This window comes from Somniosus microcephalus, chromosome 6 (assembly GCF_052327205.1).
Source record: "Somniosus microcephalus isolate GS21.2 chromosome 6, FLI_Smic_1.0, whole genome shotgun sequence".
Lineage (NCBI taxonomy): Eukaryota > Metazoa > Chordata > Chondrichthyes > Squaliformes > Somniosidae > Somniosus > Somniosus microcephalus.
The window spans coordinates 64,046,591-64,068,133 of record NC_140992.1 but is presented as its reverse complement, the minus strand read 5'-3'; the positions used below and the strand labels follow the sequence as shown (position 1 = coordinate 64,068,133).

At 44.0% G+C, this 21,543-nt stretch overlaps 1 protein-coding gene across 2 annotated transcripts in view; it reads left to right on the top strand.

The window, feature by feature from the left end:
- The window catches only part of naaladl2 (N-acetylated alpha-linked acidic dipeptidase like 2), a 1,153,361-nt gene that overhangs the window by 87,640 nt on the left and 1,044,178 nt on the right, over positions 1-21,543 (top strand). For both annotated transcript variants that reach the window (XM_085990293.1, XM_085990292.1), the window contains one exon: positions 12,228-12,308. The gene's annotated coding sequence lies outside the window, so the exon portion shown is untranslated. The remainder of the gene's footprint in view (positions 1-12,227; positions 12,309-21,543) is intronic.

The window sequence follows — 21,543 nt, the reverse complement described above, 5'->3', positions numbered from 1 at the left end:
TACTGACACTTCCACCACTTGCCCGGCTACATTCCCCAGAATTAGGTCCAGTACCGCCCCCTCTCTTGTAGGACTTTCTACATGTTGGCTCAAAAAGCTCTCCTGGATGCACTTTAAGAATTCTGCACCCTCTAAGCCTTTCACACTCTGACTATCCCAATTTATATTGGGGAAGTTGAAATCCCCCACTATTATTACCCTATTATTTTTGCACTTTTCTGAGATTTGCCTACATATCTGTTCCTCTATCTCCCCCTGACTGTTTGGGGGCCTATAGTACACTCCCAGCAAAGTGCTTGCCCCCTTTTTGTTTTTAAGTTCTACCCATATGGCCTCATTAGAGGAACCTGCTAATATATCATCCCTCCTTACAGCAGTAATTGACTCCTTAATTAATATTGCAACACCCCCTCCCCTTTTACACCCCCCTCTGTCTCGCCTGAAGATTCTATACCCCGGAATATTGAGCTGCCAGTCCTGACCCTCCCTCAACCATGTCTCCGTGATAGCAACAATATCGTACTCCCATGTGTTCAACAACAACTTCAGTTCATCCACCTTATTTGCAAGACTCCTTGCATTAAAATAAATGCCTTCCAGCCCTGCCATATTCTCTTTTGCCTTCACATATTTGCTTTGCCTTCCCAGCTGACTTATTTTTCCCTCTGTATTTGGCTGTAAATCACCCCCTACTATAGCTCCACTCTGTACCCCATCCCCCTGCCAAGTTAGTTTAAACCCCCCCCAGCAGTGCTAGCAAACCTCCCCGCAAGGATATTGGTTCCCCTCTGGTTCAGGTGTAAACCGTCCGACTTGTACAAGTCCCACCTTTCCCAGAAGCAGGCTGTGCAGGGGCTGAGACAGCCATCTCAGTTGGGTGAGGAATCTGGGGCTCTGACCGAGGGCTCCATAGTGGCATGGGAGTGTGAGCGCTTGGAAAGGAGCCCACACTTCCTTGTTGTCGACCACCAACATCTCTCTCACGGGTCACCCGCATTTCACTGCTAGCAAGTAGCTGGAGAGCACCTTGCTGCACATCAGTGGGGCCATGAGGACCCGTCTCTGTACTGACAGTCCTCATAGCAGGGATTTCTATGTACCTCTGGTGTCTCTCCTCAATAGCTGCCCATCTATCCTCCATAGCAGACCATCTATTTAGAAGAGTCACCATGCTCTGTTGAGTCTGGCGAGTTATGTCCTCCAAGGAGGTTGCCAACCTCTCCACGGTGGCACGTTCATGCACCATTGCCTCCCAGATGGCATTGCTTATGTTTGAGATGGACTCCTCCATTCTCTGCACACTCGGCAGTTACCGAGGATGCAAAACCTGTCAGAGACTCCTGCACTTGTTGCTGAAGTTCCAGCACCTCTCTCTTTCTGGATGGCCCCAGAGGCACAGGGTCCACAAGCAACTGAGCAGAGCTAGGAGCACCCTGCGGCCTCCAATGAGGACTCTCCACTGCTGTCCCTGTCTCCACCATCTGCTGATGCTCACTTGTGAGCTGTTATACACCAGATGACAACACTGGTCTATCTCGCGAATGACCCACTGAGGTTTGCGTCTCTGCCCTGATGCTGGGTGCGCGCAATTCTGCTGACATTGTGCCCTCAGAGGTTGCAGCTTCCTCTGGGGAGTCTTCCGGCTCTTCCTCCTGGACAGTGGGGAGGGGGGCGCTCAATGGTCCTGTGGGGGCATAAAGGCATGAGTTAGATATGTGATATTAACATAGCAGGCACATTGAATTGTGCAGATGATCAGAACTCAATCTGTATGAACATCAGATGCCATATCAGTCACTCATGCAATCTAAATGAGAGGGCTGCAGATTTATTCTGTCACCAGCTTGCTCTACTGTGCCCGTCTGACCGTCGCCCACTTCCAGATCCTCTGCACCTCCGACGATGTCGAGAGCAGCCTCCTCAGTGGTGGTCAAGTGGGCAATCGAAGGTGGCCCTCCTCCTGTCCTGCCTCTCTCCCTCTTATTGTGCGCTCTCCTTTCCTGCAATGAGGGACACAAGTGGAGTTTGAGTGAGAATGTTGGAGTGAGTGTAGAGAATCCATAGCATAGATGCTTAGAGGGAGACAAAGATGAAGTGAGGTGCCAATACCAAGGGCCCTCCCTGTGCGTTGTTGTTGTCATTGCATAACAGTGAGAGCGAGTGTGAGGGGTGCATAGTAGAACGGTGAAGTGATTCTGTACATAGCGAGAGGGGGATGGTTAAGGGTGCAAGGGATGTAAGGGTAAAGTGGGATGCGCAGATGTAGGTTGACAATGCAGAGTGCTGGTGATGAGAGGCGTTGGGAAGCAGATTGAAGGTAAGTGTGATGTTATACACACTTTTGCAAAATGTTTTTTGAATCATCAAACAGGATTAATGAAAAAGTAAATAAAATTCTGATGCTGTGATTTGTTTTGTTAATGGCTGACCATTATGATTTATTTGCTTGCAAGAGTGTGTTGAACAGTTGAATACAGACTCGTGTTTCTTGTCAAAGCTGTGAATCATTTTTATTTTTGTTGATGGGCGTTCAGGTTGGGAAAGCTATTTATTTGCATAATTCCTAGACCTTGACTTCTATAAGTACTCGTCAGTGAAAATATCAGATTTATAAGGAATGTTGTATATATTGTAATACAAAAATATTACATTTTGGGGAAAGAAAGCCCAGATTATTAAGAAAATAGGTAACAAAGTCAATTTGGAATTCTTTGTAGGAAATTTCAGTACACTGTAGATCCTCAAACTTTTACAGCCCTCTGAAATTTTGCAATGGGAATTGGTGGACGACTTGCTATCATACAAGTGGCAAGGGTGTGTGCACTTTGCAGCAGAGAGGGGAGGGTATCTCAGAAACACTAGCTGTGCATGAAGCACTCAAAGATGCAGAATGGTGGGAAGGATGTTGTGAGGGGTGCAAAGGAGATCTGAGCACTGAAATCCTGGCCTGTTTTTTGGCACGGAAATCACAAAATCTGAGTGAGGAGGAATTGGGGACGAACCTGCTTAAGTGGTTCGACGAGCACGTCTTCTTTGCAGCCCTCCCTCTGTGTTGGCATGCAGTAAGACGAGGGACTGGCAGGATACCATTCCTTGCTGGAAATCAAGCCAGTTCCACCGGGTGTGTGGCCAATGTAAAGTATGTATACATGCATGCACGATGCAGGAGTACTTACTGTGCAACTGCTGTATGTGGGGGCCCACAATGCTGTTTCCCATCTCTGAGATTGATCCTTATTAGAAAAGTAGCGACAACAGCAAGAAGCAGCTGAGGATTGAGAATTTTGTCTTTGGCCTACTCTCCTTTCTCTTCTGCTCCTCCCCCATTCCCACCAGAGGAGTGAGATGCTACTCTGAAATTCTGGACCCGTTGCTGGGTGGGGTGACCAGGGAGTGCAGTATGCCATGGTGCTTGCCCCTTTTATGCAAATGACCCCGTCCCCTGGATTTGGGATAGGGTTCACCCTGGGGCAGACTGGTAGGTGGAAATCCCGCTGCACTACTGACACTGCAGTGGACCAACTGGAATTTCCAGGCTCTGATAATGGGGAGTGGCAACCATCATGCTCGAAGCATGGAGCAGATGGAAGGAGAATGAGGAAACGAGTAAGCATGCAGGAAATAAAATGGTCTGTTGAGTTAACATCCTCGTTGTCATTGCAGAGATTGTTGATTACTCCTTATGACTAGCTGTTGATTTTTCATATCTCCAGTAAGTAATGTGCTGCCATAGAAAGGGAAATATGTTGTGACAAAAATACATTTGATACTCTAGTTTTAGTTAGGACTGATGAGAAGGAAAAGATGTTATTTTTGGTTTCAGCGCTGAAGCTGGGAGATTTATAGACTTGGCATCAAGTCATTCTGTGACATGGCGAGCCTATTAGGTGCAATGATCAAGAGGAGGTGGATGGCTGTTGTGAAATAAAAAAATTTCAAATGAATTTAGGTTGCAACTTCATATATTAACCAAATGTTACTGGCCAAGTCTCTCAACCATGATTTATAGGGGCTTGGGAAAGTACAGGACCGATTAAGACTCAAGTCTGTGTGACTGACTGATCGCAAAAATCAGTTCCCCTCAAGTGCTCACTCCCTCAAATGATCTATCTAATTCACTCTCAGATGTTCGAGACTATCTGACTTCAGTGCCATCCTGGGCAGTCCATGCCACATGTTCATCACCCTCTGTGTAAAATAGTTAAATGCAAACTCCCTCTTCTAAGCTTGAGTCCCTGGTTCAGAATAGACCTCTACAGGAGCAAAATTAAGAGGCAAGCAAAAGTTATTTTTATTGAAAAGAATGCAAGCAAACTTTGTGATAATCTCAAACATATTATTTGGGTTCAATTTTTATATTTCCTTAAGGGTCTTGCATACTTGAATATTATTATCTCATTAATCAAAATCATAGAAACATCATCATAGAAGGAGATCATTGTGCCAGTGCTATCTCCACATAAGATCTACTCTGATTCAGCTTGACTCGTTTGGTAGCATTCTCACCACCACTGTGGGAGTGAGTGACACAGGGTGCTATGAAGTGCTCACTTGTGTTTGTACATTGGACTCTGTCACCTCCTCTTCTGAGGGTCAACCTTGGTTCAGCAGTAGCATTCTCACTTCTGAGTCAGTGGATTGTGGGTTTGATCATGAGTACTTCAGCACATAATCTAGGCTGATGCATTACGGTGTTGGTAGTGATGGTATTCAGATGAGATGTAAAAATGATAAGCGATCCCATGCTGCTATTCAAAGAAGAGCTAGGATTTCCCTCAGTATCCTGAACAACATTCTTCCTTCAACCAACGCCATCAAAAAACTGATTATCTGGTGCTACGTAAATGCAAGTTCTTTTAATATTTTCAAGTATTTAACTAATCCCCTCTTCATTTGTATGAATTGACTTGGCTTCAATACTCACTTGTGGTAATGTATTCTAAATTGTAATAGCCCTTTGTGTTAGTTATATTGGGCTGTAGTGAATACCACCTCAGTTTTTCAAATCTTTTATCATAATTCAATAACACTTTTTTAAAACTTCCTTGGGGTATTTCTTTGATATCTTAAAAGCTTGTTCTGCACTTCTACCCTTCTGCAGTGAGTGACACTGGAAGGGATGATGTGTATTTGAAAGGGTGAGGAGGGAAGGAAGGGATGTGTGTATAAAAGAAAATATGCTGAGTCCAGATCAGCTGTCCTTTTCCAGTTGCACATAATTAAAAATGTCTCAGAATAGACCTCTACAGGAGCAAAATAAGAGGCAAGCGACAGTTATTTTTATTGAAAAGAATGCAAGCAAACTTTGTAAATTTGGTTTAAATATTTTTATTGCATCCATTCTTTTGGTCATGGGTAAAGGTAAGAGCTTTGTAGACCTACAGCCATAATAGCTCGAGTATAGCTGTGGATTAAGAAGCTTTTTGTAGGAGGGGCAGGGAGAGGAGAAATACTCATGAAAACATTTGCATTTGGAGATCAAGATCAAAGTGTTTAGCAAATATTTCAGTGTCAAATTAAAGTAGTTTTAAATCTTGTGCATATTTTAATTATTTGGTTGCATCAACTCTACAGAAGAGCTTTTTGCACGAGTTTGTGTCGAATGAGAATGTTAGTCAGAATCACAGTCACACCATCACAGTTAAGTGTTTTGTATAATTTACAAGTTGTCGCCTCTGGATAACGCAGAGGATTGACAAACCACTGTTGATTTCATGTTCTCTTTGAAGTGAAAATAAGCATGCGAGTTTGCCAAGTAATTTTTAATCAACTTTTTTCCCATCTTGGTAGCAGCAGGTGTGTAACCATTTGATTCAGCCTCCTTGGGTTAAGGAGGGATCCCTGCTCCTAATTCAGTAAGGACTCAAAGGTTGGCTGTGACATCTTGTAAACAACTTTCTGACCCTTCTTATCTAAGCTCACATGTGATGTATGGGAAGTTGTAAAATGTGCCACAGGTGAGAGGATGACAGGTGGCAGCATAACTATCTCTGTGCCCAGCAGCCTGTGACTTTTCTGTCCATTAAAATGAATGGGTGAAAAATCATGGGCTGGTGATCCCAGAAGTGAAAAACCCGACCAACACCTTCAGGAGAAAAGAGGAACTCTCACCTGAAATAAATTACATCATAATTGACCAGAATATTAACCTGAAATAGTTCAGATCAGTGCCTTCTCTGTAATTATCATTAATGCAGTCTTGATCCATGACCAGTGGTTATTACAGATCTTTGTAGAGGGAACGGATATATAAAGAAATGATGCAATGCGCAACAGACAATTTATATTGCAGGCCAGATTTCAGAGTACCAAAGTCAACTCTTTATATTGCAGGCTCGATTTAATTTAAAATATAATTTGATGGCTATGACCTTCCCCAGTGTTGAACTGTCTGTACTTGGTTATGTGGGCGGTCAGTAATTATTTCTCCATCCTCTTTCTTTTTTCTGCACTCACTTTTCTTTTTCTTGCTTTTCTTCTTTCCTTACACCCTTTCCCTCACTTTCCTCCTTCCTTCCTTCCTTCCTCCTCTCTCTCTCTCTCTCTCTCTCTCTCTCTCTCTCTCCGTTCACTCATTCCTTCTGTCTCATTCGCTCCATCTCTTTTTTTTCTCTCCTTCCTTTCTCTCCTTTTCTCTCGTTCTTCCTTCTATCTCTTTCCTTTCTCTCCTTTTCTCTCATTCCTTCTTTCTCTCTCATTCCTTCCTTCTCTCTCTCGCTTGCATTCCTTCTCTCTCTCTCTCTCGCCTTCCTTCTCTCTCTCTCTTGCCTTCCTTCTCTCTCTCTCTCTCTCTCTCTCTCTCTCTCTCGCCTTCCTTCTCTCTCTCTCGCCTTCCTTCTCTCTCTCTCTCGCCTTCCTTCTCTCTCTCTCTCTCGCCTTCCTTCTCTCTCTCTCTCTCTCTCTCTCTCTCTCTCTCTCTCGCCTTCCTTCTCTCTCTCTCTCTCGCCTTCCTTCTCTCTCTCTCTCTCTCTCTCTCTCGCCTTCCTTCTCTCTCTCTCTCTCTCTCTCTCGCCTTCCTTCTCTCTCTCTCTCTCTCTCTCTCTTGCCTTCCTTCTCTCTCTCTCTCTCTCTCTCTCTCTCTCTCGCCTTCCTTCTCTCTCTCTCTCTCGCCTTCCTTCTCTCTCTCTCTCTCGCCTTCCTTCTCTCTCTCTCGCCTTCCTTCTCTCTCTCTCGCCTTCCTTCTCTCTCTCTCTCTCGCCTTCCTTCTCTCTCTCTCTCTCGCCTTCCTTCTCTCTCTCTCTCTCTCTCTCTCGCCTTCCTTCTCTCTCTCTCACCTTCTCTCTCTCTCGCCTTCCTTCTCTCTCTCTCTCTCTCTCTCTCTCTCTCTCTCTCTCTCGCCTTCCTTCTCTCTCTCGCCTTCCTTCTCTCTCTCTCGCCTTCCTTCTCTCTCTCTCTCGCCTTCCTTCTCTCTCGCCTTCCTTCTCTCTCTCTCTCTCTCTCTCTCGCCTTCCTTCTCTCTCTCGCCTTCCTTCTCTCTCTCGCCTTCCTTCTTTCTCTCTCTCTCTCTCTCGCCTTCCTTCTTTCTCTCTCTCTCTCTCGCCTTCCTTCTCTCTCTCTCTCGCCTTCCTTCTCTCTCTCTCTCTCTCTCTCTCTCTCTCTCTCGCCTTCCTTCTCTCTCTCGCCTTACTTCTTTCTCTCTCGCCTTCCCTCTTTCTCTCTCTCTCGCCTTCCTTCTTTCTTTCTCTCTCGCCTTCCTTCTCTCTCTCACCTTCCTTTTTCTCTCTCTCTCTCTCTCCCTCACCTTCCTTTTTCTCTCTCTCTCTCACCTTTTTTTTCTCTCTCTCTCTCTCTTGCCTTCCTTCTCTCTCTTTGTCTCTTTTTGTTCTCTCCCTCCCTCGCTGCCCCATCCTTCCACTTATTCCAGGACCTCAAAATTTGGGACTCCTTACCTCTGTCAGTCTTTGCAACTTCCAACAGTTTATAGGCTTTTAAAGCTTATCATCACTTTATCACTACTTGCTGATTTATTTTGCCTTCTACTAATTCAACATTTGAATCCTGCACTTTGATACTTGTTCCTTCACCTAGGTTTCTCCTGAAACCAAAATTACTTTTTTGATTGTTAATTCAGGCATTTGTTTCTTACTATAACTGCTTGAGCTTTTGAGACCTGATAAAACTTGTTTTAATTGCTAGAGAACCCTGTTACCCACAGACGGTCATAACGTACACATGCACCATTTTTCAATCATATAAACAATTAATTTTTTTCTTACGAATTTTCATTTGATGAAGCACTTGTTGCGATTTTGGTGCTGATCTCACTTAAATAAAAAACTTTTCACAAAGACCGAGCTGCAAGCTTTGTTCTTTGTTAGCTGTATTATCAGATTTAATGTTGGGTAATTTTGTTCAGGACTGAGTATGCAAAACATTTTCTGTCTGCATTTATTTCACTTTCCTCTATCTGCACATTTAAAAATAATTGGCTCTTGAAGCTATTCTTAACCTGATTGATGTAAATGACCTAATTTGAATCCCCACTGCCATTTAAACAGTGCATTGGTTGTACAGACAGTAATTCGACTGTCCAGTGCACGTGCTACTTCAGGGACAAAACACTGAGCAAAATGTTCAGCTTGGATCCCTGAATAGATTTTGATCTCCTGTGAAAATGGGGTAATAGTGCTGCACTTGAAGGTGACAGCGGTCTCATTTATTATCCACTAACTGAAACCATATTGCAATTAATGTGTAGCATTGAATTATTGCAATTCAAAGCATCTGATGAATTTTCTATGAATGTAATAATATGTAATTTGGGTGTGATGGGAGTTTTAGTAATCCAGCATTGATCTATAAAAATGTGAACTGTAGATTTCAATTTGCACTGTAGACTTTTTTTGGCGTATAGTGAATTTGTCCAGCCTGAAATTGATGTCATGCACCTGTAATGTGAAGAATTTATTTTCTCATTCTCATTAAAGGAGGTAGGTACCACAATTAATGTAATTAACTGCACTGATTTCATGTTTTGGCAAGCAATTTTTAAAAATAAAAAACTTAAAGCAACTCATTTAAATATATATACATATATATTTAGTGACTGTTTTGTCATCCTCATTTCTACCGAAAGATGTCAAGACCTTCAGTTTCAAAATGAAATTTTAAGTACTGTAGCTGGGTTATCGCATTGTGCATTTTTTTTTTAGATTCCTGTCATTTGCATTTAATTTAAAAACCATCATAATTTATAAAAATTGTTTTAAAGTGGACTGTACTGCTGGAAGATGATAAAAGTAAGCTTTTAGCTTTAAAATGCCTCAGGCCGCAGTAGGGGTGCCAACTCTGGTTGGGCGTATTCGAGGAGGCTTCATCACATGACCTCCCGCCTCCAACCAGCCCGCCCCCACCGCCATTCTCCCACCATTGGTCACCCTGACAGTCCATCCTCGGGGCCCACTGCCCACTCACGCTATTTGGAAAGCAAACCGTCTCTTTGCTCCCTGATTGGATGATTCTTGGCTGTTAATCATATATCTTTTTTTCCCCAACTCCAATATTTTTACAACCAATAAACAAAAGTGTTCAAAGAAAATTAAAACACACAATTTTTTTAATGCTCCAATGATTTTTTTCCCATATTGCGCGCAGCAGTGTCCTGGAGATTCATCTTTAATTCCTGGAGGCTCCAAGACAATCCTGGAGTGTTGGCAGCCCTGGGCCACAGTTATGGCATTTTCTCCTTTTTAAAAAGGCAATGCTTTAGTAAAAATGTTTTTAGCAGAAATGCTTTTTGTTTGCAAGCACATAACGTGATAATTGATGAAAATGGCACAAGGCAAAAAGTCTGACTGATTCTTTATTCATGGTCGCAGTAGGCTTCATTATCAAACTGCAACAATAGTATTATGCTGCAGTTGTATTGCCATTTCTGAATTGGCATAAAATGATTTTGGGGTGCATCAGCACAAAAATAGCAGTACAACGTGGTAGTCGGTTACTGATCTGAGTCTAGAGTGCACTAAAGCGGCCTGTGAGACTCGTTCCAGAAGGCCATCTCACATTGACCTTAGTTTGCGCTAGGTACAATATAATCCAGTACAGTATACAACTGCCCAGACAGTACATTGGACTGCTCAAATGTTTAAAAATTGCGTGGAATCCTTTTAATGCTGATAGAGGGCTGAAACTTCCCCCTGCCCTTTTCAAAATTAGTCTGTTGGGGAACAGAGCTCTGCATATGCATTCAACTGTGCATACATAGAGCTTCTTTGTGGCTGACCTTCACGCGACCTTCAGTAAGCTGCAGTTAGCAGTATAATTCTGTTCTACCTATTTACACACTTAACAAGTACAAATGCAGGAATGGTAGCTGCAGTATAGCTGGAGTTTAAAAGTTGAGACAACCAAATGTAATCTTAGGAAACCCTCGCTACTTAATCCATGTGTTCCTTCTGAACAGGTTTTGTAGAACATGAATGCATTCTCATTACCAAATATTCACAATGGTGACATGTACTGTACTTTACACTAAAAATAATTTACTCCAATCTTATACTTATTAATTTGAGAGTTTTTATTAAAGCAAGTATATGGATTTTTTTTGTATGAATTATATTCTATTAAGTTTCAACAAAATTAAATTTACAGATAAATTCACATGAGCAATCAATATAACAGGAGTGACTAAATGTGATTGCTTACTCTTTAAAAAAAAAACTTTTAACTTGCTTGAGGAATGTTTTATCTTTTGTTAAGTAATCTGTGAGGAACATTTAATTTCCCAAGATTGCTGTTACTGTAGCTGAAAATATTTGAGTTGTAAGTGAGTGTCTCTTTATAGTTTCTCTCAGAATCCCATTTCACAAAAAAAAGGCACCTTTGTCACGTGTGGTATTTTTCTGCCTGTTATGGAAAAGAAGTTTTAAATGATCTCTGGCACTTATTCAAGGAGTAGAATTAATTCATAAAATGTTAACACTTTAGTATCTGATTACAACTCGGGCTTACAAAAATTTAATCAATAAAGACTCGAGAAAGGCAAGAGTACAATATTCACAAACATTGACAATCCGAGAATGAGTTGGGTGGGGACAACCTCAAATGGTTCATTGGAACAGGAGATCTTTGAAAAGTTCTTGTGTTACAGGTTACTGTAATTTGTGTTTCCAGGGCGTCTCCCTCTCAATTCTGCACCCTCCTGCTGCACACACGATCCCAGTCAGTAAATGTAACATGGGAACATCTTCTCTACATGTACAAAACGTTTCATAACCAGGGAGCTTTCAGATGAGAAGAATAACTTTCTTCATTATTAGCAAGTCAACCACAATCATGACCATACAAAACGGCTCGGTTACTCTGTGTCAGAAGGTCATGGATTCGAGCCCCACATAAGGATTTGAGCCCAAAATCTACGTTGACACATCAGTGGACTACGGCTGCATTGTCCTTTGGATGAGATGTTAAACTGAGAATCCTGTTTGCCTGTTCAGATGGATGTAAAAGATCCATGACACTATTTGAAGAAGAGCAGGGACGTTCTCCCAGTGATCTTGTCAACATTTATACCTCAACCAACTCCACCAAAAAACTGATTACCTGGTCAGTTTAATCATTGCTGTGTGTGGGACTTTGTGTGCAATTTGGTTGCAAGAGAGAAAGGATTGCGAGACTTGGTTGTCTTTGGGAGCATTACACGTGGACTAGTTTGCCAACTTGCCAGTATAATCATCCTAGCCCTTTTATAAAGAGAGAGTAAAATAAGATGTTTTTCAAAATCTAATTTTATGTCCGGAATTAAAATATGTCTTTTCTGAAGGAAGAAGACACGGTTTGCAACTTTTTTTGCTGGATTTTCCTATTTTGATTTAACTAAAAAAAGTTATTTTTATTCTCCAGAAAACTCTGAAATTGTTAACATTGGCTCATTGGTAGCACTCTCCTCGCCGCTGAGTTAGAAAGTCATAGGTTCAAGCTGGATTCCGGAGACTTGAGCACATTATCTAGGCTGACACTTCAGTGCAGTATTGAGGGAGTGCTGCACTGTTGGAGATGCTGTCTTTTGGCTGAGAAATTAAACTGCAGCCCCGTCTGTCCTCTTGGTGGACGCAAAAGATCCAATGGTACTATTCAAAGAAGAGCAGTGTGTCCTGTCAGTATCCTGCCCAAAAGTTAGCCCTCAACTAACAGCTCCAAAAACCAGACACTCCTGTAATTTATCTCACTGCTTTTAGGGGACCTTGCTGTGCGTAAATTGACTGTTTTATTTGCCTACATTACAGCGGTGACTACACTTCAACAGTAATTCATTGATCGTGAAGCACTTTGGGAGATCCTGAGGATGTGAAAAGCATAATATAAATGTAAGTTCTTTCTAATTTTATTAGATGTTCCATTTTTAGATACAGATAAGAGACCTTACACTCGTATTTGAGGATTATTTTGTGAAATGCTAACACACAAGTTGAAACACTGTCGATCAGCTTAAAATGCTGATGGTTAGCTTATATGAAAATTACCTATCGTACATATAGGGCCACTTTTCCTCCCCACTTGCTCGGGTTAGTGTAAGTCAGGCGGTGTGCATTTTGCATGACTTCAACTCGAAGCTAGCTGAGCCTGAACATATTTCTGGGATTAGCTTGTGTGTTGGGTGAGTATTGGGCAGGACGGCAGCTTGGAAGTCTGCGCTGACTCATAGTAAGGAGCGGGAAGCTGTATGCTGCCGCAGGCCGTAAAGGGCAGTAGCAGCACGAACTCCGGTAAACTTTAGGCTTGCTGGCTACAGCGCTGGGTGGCCTTCCAGTAATGCAACCCTGCTGGAATATATAATTAAAAAAACCTCCGCTGAGGTCCGAGGAAGTTGCTGATCTGAAGGGGCAGCCTAGCAGTGCCTATCGTAGGCGATCTGTTACCCAGGGTATCTGCCCAGCATTCAGCTCAGCAGTTGATGCGGATGATGTTATGATGTCACGACCCCATCACTTACCTCCAGTTTAAATGTTCATGCTTGTTTCGAGCAAGAGCTTCCCACCCATGCTGGGGTTCCCCAAGAAATGTGTGTCAATTGCAAATAGAAACTGCAGCAAATGGGGCATTATTCAAAAGCAAATCGGCCCCCATGGTGTCAATTCCCTGATGTACTAATAGCAATTTGTTATGTACTAATTAATGTAACCGGTTCATAAATGCTGGAACCAGGCATATGGTGTACCCATGGAGTCCGATTTAGTTGCAATCAGAAGTGGCATATAGCATTGAGACATGGTGACATTGAAGTACCAATTAAATGCTGCAAATCAAGAAGGTTTTATTTTTTCAAAGTGCATAAATGTGCATACTTTGCATGTCTATACAAGGGAAAAATTGTAATATCTTCCAAGCACAACTGCCATCTATTGAGTACCAGAATGCACAGCATGTCTTTTTTAAACTCTAAGGTACAAATGCTAAGCCTGTTGTTGTGCTATATTTTTGTATTAACTTGACGGGAATTTTTTTTTTTTTAAATGATTCAGTTCAATTATTTCCCTACTAATCACTCAATCACAAAGAGCCTGAATGAGATACTCATCTGTGATTTCAGACCACAGTCTCACCTGGTGTCTGTGTGTTAGTTTCCTTAAGGACAGGTCCAAACTGCATTGCTGAAAGATCAAGCCCGTATATGTCTGTGGTTGAACCTATTTAGGGGTTTCACCATCTGTCTAATCAAGTTGCTTGTGGGAGGTTGTCCCTGAGCATTTAAAAAAAAAATTAAGCCGGTTCAATTTATTTAATGAATACTATAATTGTCTTGTGCGATATGTATGCAACATCAATTAGCTATAAAACAGAAAATGCTGGAAATACTCAGCACGTCAGGCAGCATCTGTGGAGAGAGAAACAGAATTAGCTGTTTCTTTAGTTACTTGCATCAGTTATAGAAAATTCTCATTAGTTTTAATTCCCTTTAATTCTACTATTTCATATGATTACTTTCATGGCAATAGGTTTAGCAATTTTTACTTTACCTGTCACCATGCATTATTCACCAGCCAGGAGGGTGTTCAGGTGACCTGCTGCTACAGCTTTGCCAGTTAGATTTTGCAACTGACTGCTGAGAAGTCCAAAAGGGTTGTCCCATGAGCAAAGGAGGACCAAAAAATTGATAAAGAAAGGGAAAATATGAGTAAAAATGAGTAAACTAGCAAGAGACATAAAAACAAACTAAAAGCTTCCATAGGTATGTAAAAAGGAAAAGATTAGTGAAAATAAATGTGGGTCCCTTATAGGTTGAGACAGAACTAACTGTGCCCCTAGCCAAGCTGTTCCAGTACAGCTACAACACTGGCATCTACCCGGCAATGTGGAAAATTGCCCAAGTATGTCCTGTCTACAAAAAGCAGGACAAATCCGACCCGGCCAATTACCGTCCCATCAGTCTACTCTCAATCATCAGCAAAGTGATGGAAGGTGTCGTCGACAGTGCTATCAAGCAGCACTTACTCAGCAATAACCTGCTAACCGACGCCCAGTTTGGGTTCCGCCAGGGCCGCTCAGCTCCTGACCTCATTACAGCCTTGGTCCAAACATGGACAAAAGAGCTGAACTCAAGAGGTGAGGTGAGAGTGACTGCCCTTGACATCAAGGCAGCATTTGATCGAGTGTGGCATCAAGGAGCCCTAGCAAAACTGAAGTCAATGGGAATCAAGGGGAAAACTCTCCATTGGTTGGAATCATACCTAGCACAAAGGAAGTTGGCTGTGGTTGTTGGAGGTCATTCATCTCAATCACATGACATCACTGCAGGAGTTCCTCAGGGCAGTGTCCTAGGCCCAACCATCTTCAGCTGTTTCATCAATGACCTTCCCTCCATCATAAGGTCAGAAGTGGGGATGTTCGCTGATGATTGCACACTGTTCAGCACCATTAGAGACTCGTCAGATACTGACGCAGTCCGTGTCCATATGCAGCAAGACCTGGACAACATTCAGACTTGGGCTGACAAGTGGCAAGTAACATTCGCACCACACAAGTGCCAGGCAATGACCATCTCCAACAAGCGAGACTCTAACCATCTCCTCTTGACATTCAATGGCATTACCATCGCTGAATCCCCCACTATCAACATTCTGGGGGTTACCATTGATCAGAAACTGAACTGGACCAGCCATATAAATACTGTGGCTACAAGAGCAGGCCAGAGGCTGGGAATTCTGCGGCGAATGTCTCACCTCCTGACTCCCCAAAGCCTTTCCACCATCTACAAGGCACAAGTCAGGAGTGTGATGGAATACTCTCCACTTGCCTGGATGAGTGCAGCTCCAACAACACTCAAGAAGCTCGACACCATTCAGGATAAAGCAGCCCGCTTGATTGGCACTCCATCCACCACCTTCAACATTCACTCCCTCCACCACCGGCGCACTGTGGCTGCAGTGTGTACCATCTACAAGATGCACTGCAGCAACTCGCCAAAGCTCCTTCAACAGCACCTTCCAAACCCGCGACCTCTACCACTTAGAAGGACAAGGGCAGCAGACGCATGGGAACATCACCACCTACAAGTTCCCCTCCAAGCCACACACCATCCTGACTTGGACCTGTATCGCCGTTCCTTCACTGTCGCTGGGACAAAATCCTGGAACTCCCTTCCTAACAGCATTGTGGGTGTACCTACACCATATGGACTGCAGCGGTTCAAGAAGGTGGCTCACCACCATCTTCTCGAGGGCAATTAGGGATGGGCACTAAATGCAGGCCTAGCCAGCGACGCCCACATCCCATCAATGAATAAAAATAAATAAATAAATTAATGGGGAATAAGGAAATGGCAGAGAAATTAAACAAATACTTTGGCTGCGATTTTCCGAGTGGAGGCGGGTTGGAGGCGGTTTTAATGTTCGGTGGGTTCCGGTCCCGCTCCCGGTTTCAACCGTCCTAAAATTACGATTTTTGCTTAAGTGGGCTGATTAAGCCCGTCGTGTGCGCTACCCGGCCCAATCATTGGGTTCGGGTCTGCTGCGCGCCTCTGCTGACTTCTCTCAGCCAGCTGCATTTAAGGGGCCCATGCAGTCTTGTTTTTGATCCATTATTTCCTGCTGCTTCTCAGTGTGGCACATCTGAAAATGCCTGCTGCAAGGTCCAAGGCATCTCCTAGATTTGATGATGACTCCCTCCATGCTCTTGTGGAGGGAGTGAGAGGGCGGCAAGAGGTACTGTTCCCCTCAAACGGATGGAGGAAGCCTCCTCAGCAAACCAAGGCAGCCTGGCTACAAATTGCTGAGGAGGTGAGTGCCAGGTCTTTGTGTGGTCGCACCTGGGTTCAGTGCAGGAAAAGGTTCAATGACCTGCTACGCACAGCAAAAGTGAGTATAAGATCACACTTACCTTCAATCTGCTCCCCATCTCCTCTCATCACCAGCACTCTGCATTGTCAACCTACTCCTGCACATCCCAACTTACCCTTACATCACTTGCACCCTTAACCATCCCTCTCTCTCTATGTACAGAATCATTTCACTATTCTACTATGCACCCCTCACACTTGCTATCACTGTTATGCAATGACAACAACTAACAAGGCACAGGGAGGGCCCTTGGTATTGGGACCTCACTCCATCTTTGTCTCTCTCTAAGCATCTATGCTATGGATTCTCTATACTCACTCCAACATTCTCACTCAAACTCCACTTGTGTCCCTTATTGCAGGAAAGGAGAGCCCTTAATAAGAGGGAGACGGGCAGGAGGAGGCCCATCTTTGACTGCCCACTTGACCACCGCTGAGGAGGCTGCTCTCGACATTGTTGGAGGTGCTGAGGATCTGGAAGTGGGGGACGGTCAAACAGGTGCAGTAGACAGAATAAATTTGCAGGCCTCTCGCTTAGATTGCATGAGTGACTGATTTGGCATCTGATGTTCATACAGATTGAGTTCTGATCATCTGCACAATTCGATGTGCCTGCTACGTTAATATCACATGTCTAACTCATGCCTTTACTCCCCACAGGACCATCTAGAGCGCCCCCTCCCCACTGTCCAGGAGGAAGAGCTGGAAGACTCCTCAAAGGAAGCTGCAACCTCTGAGGGTGCAGTGTCAGCAGAATTGAGTGCACCCAGCACCAGCGCAGAGACGCAAACCTCGGTGAGTCATTCGCGAGATAAACTAGTGTTGTCACCTGGTGTATCACAGCTCACAAGTGAGCATCAGCAGATGGTGGAAACAGGGACAGCAGTGGAGAGTCCTCGTCTGAGGCCGCAGGATGCTCCTAGCTCTGCTCAGCTGCATGTGGACCCTGTGCCTCAGGGGCCATCCAGCTGCAACTTCAGCAACAAGTGCAGGAGTCTCTGACAGGTTTTGCATCCACAGTAACTGCGAGTGTGCAGAGAATGGAGGAGTCCCTCTCAAACATAAGCAATGCCATCTGGGAGGCAATGGTGCACGAACGTGCCACCGTGGAGAGGGTGGCAACCTCCTTGGAGGACATAACTCGCCAGACTCAACAGAGCATGGCGACTCTTCTAAATAGATGGTCTGCTATGGAGGATAGATGGGCAGCTATTGAGGAGAGACACCAGAGGTACATTGACGTCCCTGTTATGAGGACTGTCAGTACAGAGACGGGTCGTCATTGACCCACTGATGTGCAGCAAGGTGCTCTCCAGCTACTTGCTAGCAGTGAAATGCGGGTGACCCATGAGAGGGTTGTTGGTGGTCGACAACAAGGAAGTGTGGGCTCTTCTCCAAGCGCTCACACTCCCATGCCACTACGGAGCCTTTGGTCAGAGTCCCAGATTCCTCACCCAACTGAGATGACCATCTCAGCCCCTGCACAGCCGCAGGAGGAGCAGACTGTTGCCGAGCCCTCCCAGGCTCCCAAACCCAGAGGACGCCCGCCAAAGGTGTCAAAGCAGGAGCAGCATGAAAGTGAGCAAGGTGCCTCCACATCTGCTGATGCCACAGGGGAAGCACCACGGAGAAGCACGCGTAAGAGAAAGTTAACACACAAGGGTAGTCACTTGGGTGTTTTGATGTAATACAAATTTAAGATTATGATCGGTATTTCAATTGTAATAAAGAAATGTGATGGAAACATTCAAAGAGTTGGCCTATGTGTGCCCAGAAATGGAAGTGTCACAGTGAGGTGTCCGAGCGCCTTTCATCTGTAATGATGGTGGTGAGAGTGATAGGAACTCACAGTTTATTGTGCAGATTGTGTATGGTGTGTTAAGACGGTGGCAGCCACATGTGTTTGCATCGGAAACTTAAGCAAATCTGGCATGGATTAGTGCATCCCTTGCATCATGGCGAGCAACGTGCTCGAGTGCTGGTGGAACTGGCACATCCGCCTCCGCACCGTCTTCCTCCTCCTCTGAGGAGGAGGCTGTGCGGTAAGCCACGCTGCTGTGCGTTGTTGCGCCATGCACAGCAGACCACGATGATTCTAGAGACCTTGGCTGGTGAGTACTACATACGAACATACGAATTAGGAGCAGGAGTAGGCCACTCGGCCCCTCGAGCCTGCTCCGCCATTCAGTAAGATCATGGCTGATCTGATTATTCGACATTCCCGCCTACCCCCGATAATCTTTCACCCCCTTGCTTATCAAGAATCTACCTACCTCTGCCTTAAAAATATTCAAATACTCTGCTTCCACCGCCGTCTGAGGAAGAGAGTTCCAAAGACTCACGACCCTGTGTAAGAAAAAATTTATTCCCGTCTCTGTCTTAAATGGGCGACCCCTTATTTTTGAACAGTGACCCCTAGTTCTAGATTCTGTCACAAGAGGAAACATCCTGTCCACATCCACCCTTTCACGACCCCTCAGGATCTTGTATGTTTCAATCAAGTCGCCTCTTACTCTTCTAAACTCCAGTGGATACAAGGCTAGCCTGTCCAACATTTCCTCATAAGACAACCCGCCCATCCAGGTATTAGTCTAGTAAACCTTCTCTGAACTGCTTCCAAAGGATTTACATCCTTCCTTAAATAAGGAGACCAATACTGTACACAGTACTCCAGATGTGGTCTCACCAATGCTCTGTATAACTGAAGCATAACCTCCCTACTTTTGTATTCAATTGCCCTCGCAATAAATAATAACATTCTATTAGCTTTCCTAATTATTTGCTGTACCTGCATACTAACCTTTTGCGATTCATGCACTAGGGCACCCAGATCCCTGTGCATCTCAGAGCTCTGCAATTTCTCACCATTTAGATAATATGCTTTTTTATTCTTCCTGCTAAAATGGACAATTTCACATTTTCCCGCATTATATTCCATTTGCCAGATCTTTGCCACTCACTTCACCTATCTATATCCCTTTGTAGCCTCCTTATGTCCTCTTCACAATTTACTTTCCTACCTATCTTTGTGTCATCATCAAATTTAGCAACCATATCTTCAGTCCCTTCATCCAAGTCATTTATATAAATTGTAAAAAGTTGAGGCCCCAGCACTGATCCCTGTGGCACACCGCTCGTTACATCTTGCCAACCAGAAAATTACCCATTTATGCCTACTCTCTGTTTCCTGTTAGCTAGCCAATCTTCTATCCATGCCAATAAGTTACCCCCTACACCATGAGCTTTTATTTTTCGCAGTAACCTTTGATGTGGCACCTTATCAAATGCCTTCTGGAAATCTAAGAACAGTACATCCACCGGTTCCCCTTTATCCACAGCACATGTTACTTCCTCAAAGAACTCCAATAAAGTGGTTAAACATGATTTCCCTTTCACAAAACCATGTTGACTCTGCCTGATTACCTTGAACTTTTCTAAGTGCCCTGCTATAACGTCTTTAATAATAGCTTCTAACATTTTCCCTATGACAGATGTTAAGCTAACTGGCCTGTAGTTTCCTGCTTTCGGTCTCCCACCCTTTTTGAATAAAGGGAATTATGTTCGCTATATTCCAATCTACTGGAGCCTTCCCCGAATCTAGGGAATTTGGGAAAATTAAAACCAAGATTATCAACTATCTCACTAGCCACTTCTTTCAAGACCCTAGGATGAAGTCCATCAGCACCCGGGGACTTGTCAGCCCGCAGCTCCAACAATTTGCTCAGTACCACTTTCCTGGTGATTATAATTTTCTTGAGTTCCTCCCTCCCTCCCTTCCATTTCCTGATTTACAGCTATTTCTGGGATGTTACTTGTATCCTCTATAGTGAAGACCGATGCAAAATACCTGTTCAATTCAACTGCCATCTCCTTATTTTCTACTATTAATTCCCTAGACTCACTTACTTTCTATAAGACCAACGCTCACTTTGTTAACTCTTTAAATATCTATAGAAACTTTTACTATCTATTTCTTTATTTCTAGTTAGCTTTCTCTTGTACTATCATTTTTCCCTTCTTATTAATCTTTTAGTCATTCTTTGCTGTTTTTTATATTCTGTCCAATCTTCTGACCTGCCACTCATCTTTGCGCAATTATATGCTTTTTCTTTAAGTTTAATATTATCTTTAACTTTTTTAGTTAACCACGGATGGTGGGTCCTCTCCTTGGAATTTTTCTTTCTCGTTGGAATGTATATATTCTGTGTATTCTGAAATATCCCCTTAAATGTCTGCCACTGCAACTCTATTGACCTATCCCTTAACCTAATTTGGCAGTTCACTTTAGCTAGCTCTGCTTTCATGCTCTCATAATTGCCCTTATTTAAGTTTAAAATGCTAGTCTTGGACCCACTCTTCTCTCCCTCAAACTGAATGTAAAATTCAATCATATTATGATCGCTGCTACCTAGGGGCGCCTTCACTATGAGGTCATTAATTAATCCTATCTGTAGGGCTCCACCTGATCTGTCGAGGCATCTGAATCGCATTTTGAGCAAGCCGATGGTTTGCTCGATGATGGCTCTGGTGGAAATGTGGCTCACATTGTACCGCTCCTCAGCTTCGTTTGATGGCCTCCTCAACGGCGTCATTAGCCACGTCTTCAGGGGATAGCCCTTGTTTCCAAGTAGCCATCCGGAAAGTTGGATTGTTGGATTGAAGAGCTGAGGCACAGTAGACTGCCGCAGGATGAACGAGTCATGGCAACTTCCAGGGAACTTGACGCAAACATGCATAATGTTCTTCCTGTGGTTACACACCAGCTGGATGTTTAGGGAGTGGAAGCCCTTGCGGTTCACAAATACAGCTGGGTTGTGATGGGGTGCCCTAATGGCCACATATGTGCAGTCTACGACGCCCTGCACCCTTGGCAAGCCTGCCATATTTGCAAAGCCAACCGCACGCACAGTTACACTTGCCTCATCCGTGGAGAAATGGATGTAATTGTGTGCCTTTGCAAAGAGGGCATTGGTAACCTGTGTGATGCAAGTGCGTGCGGCCGACGGGGAGATGCCGCTGATGTCTGCTGATCATTCCTGGAAGGACCCTGAAGCAAAAAAATTGAGGGCGGTGGTGACTTTGACAGTCGCTGGTAAGGAGTGCCCACCCGCTCCTCTGGGCTCCAAGTGTTGGTGCAGCATTGCGCAGATGTCAGCGATTACCTTTCGCGAAAGTCTCAGCCTCCTTTGGCACTGCTGCTCAGTCATGTTGAGGAAGCTCATCCTCTGCCTGTAAACCCTGTGTTGGGGTTATCTCCTGCGGCGAGG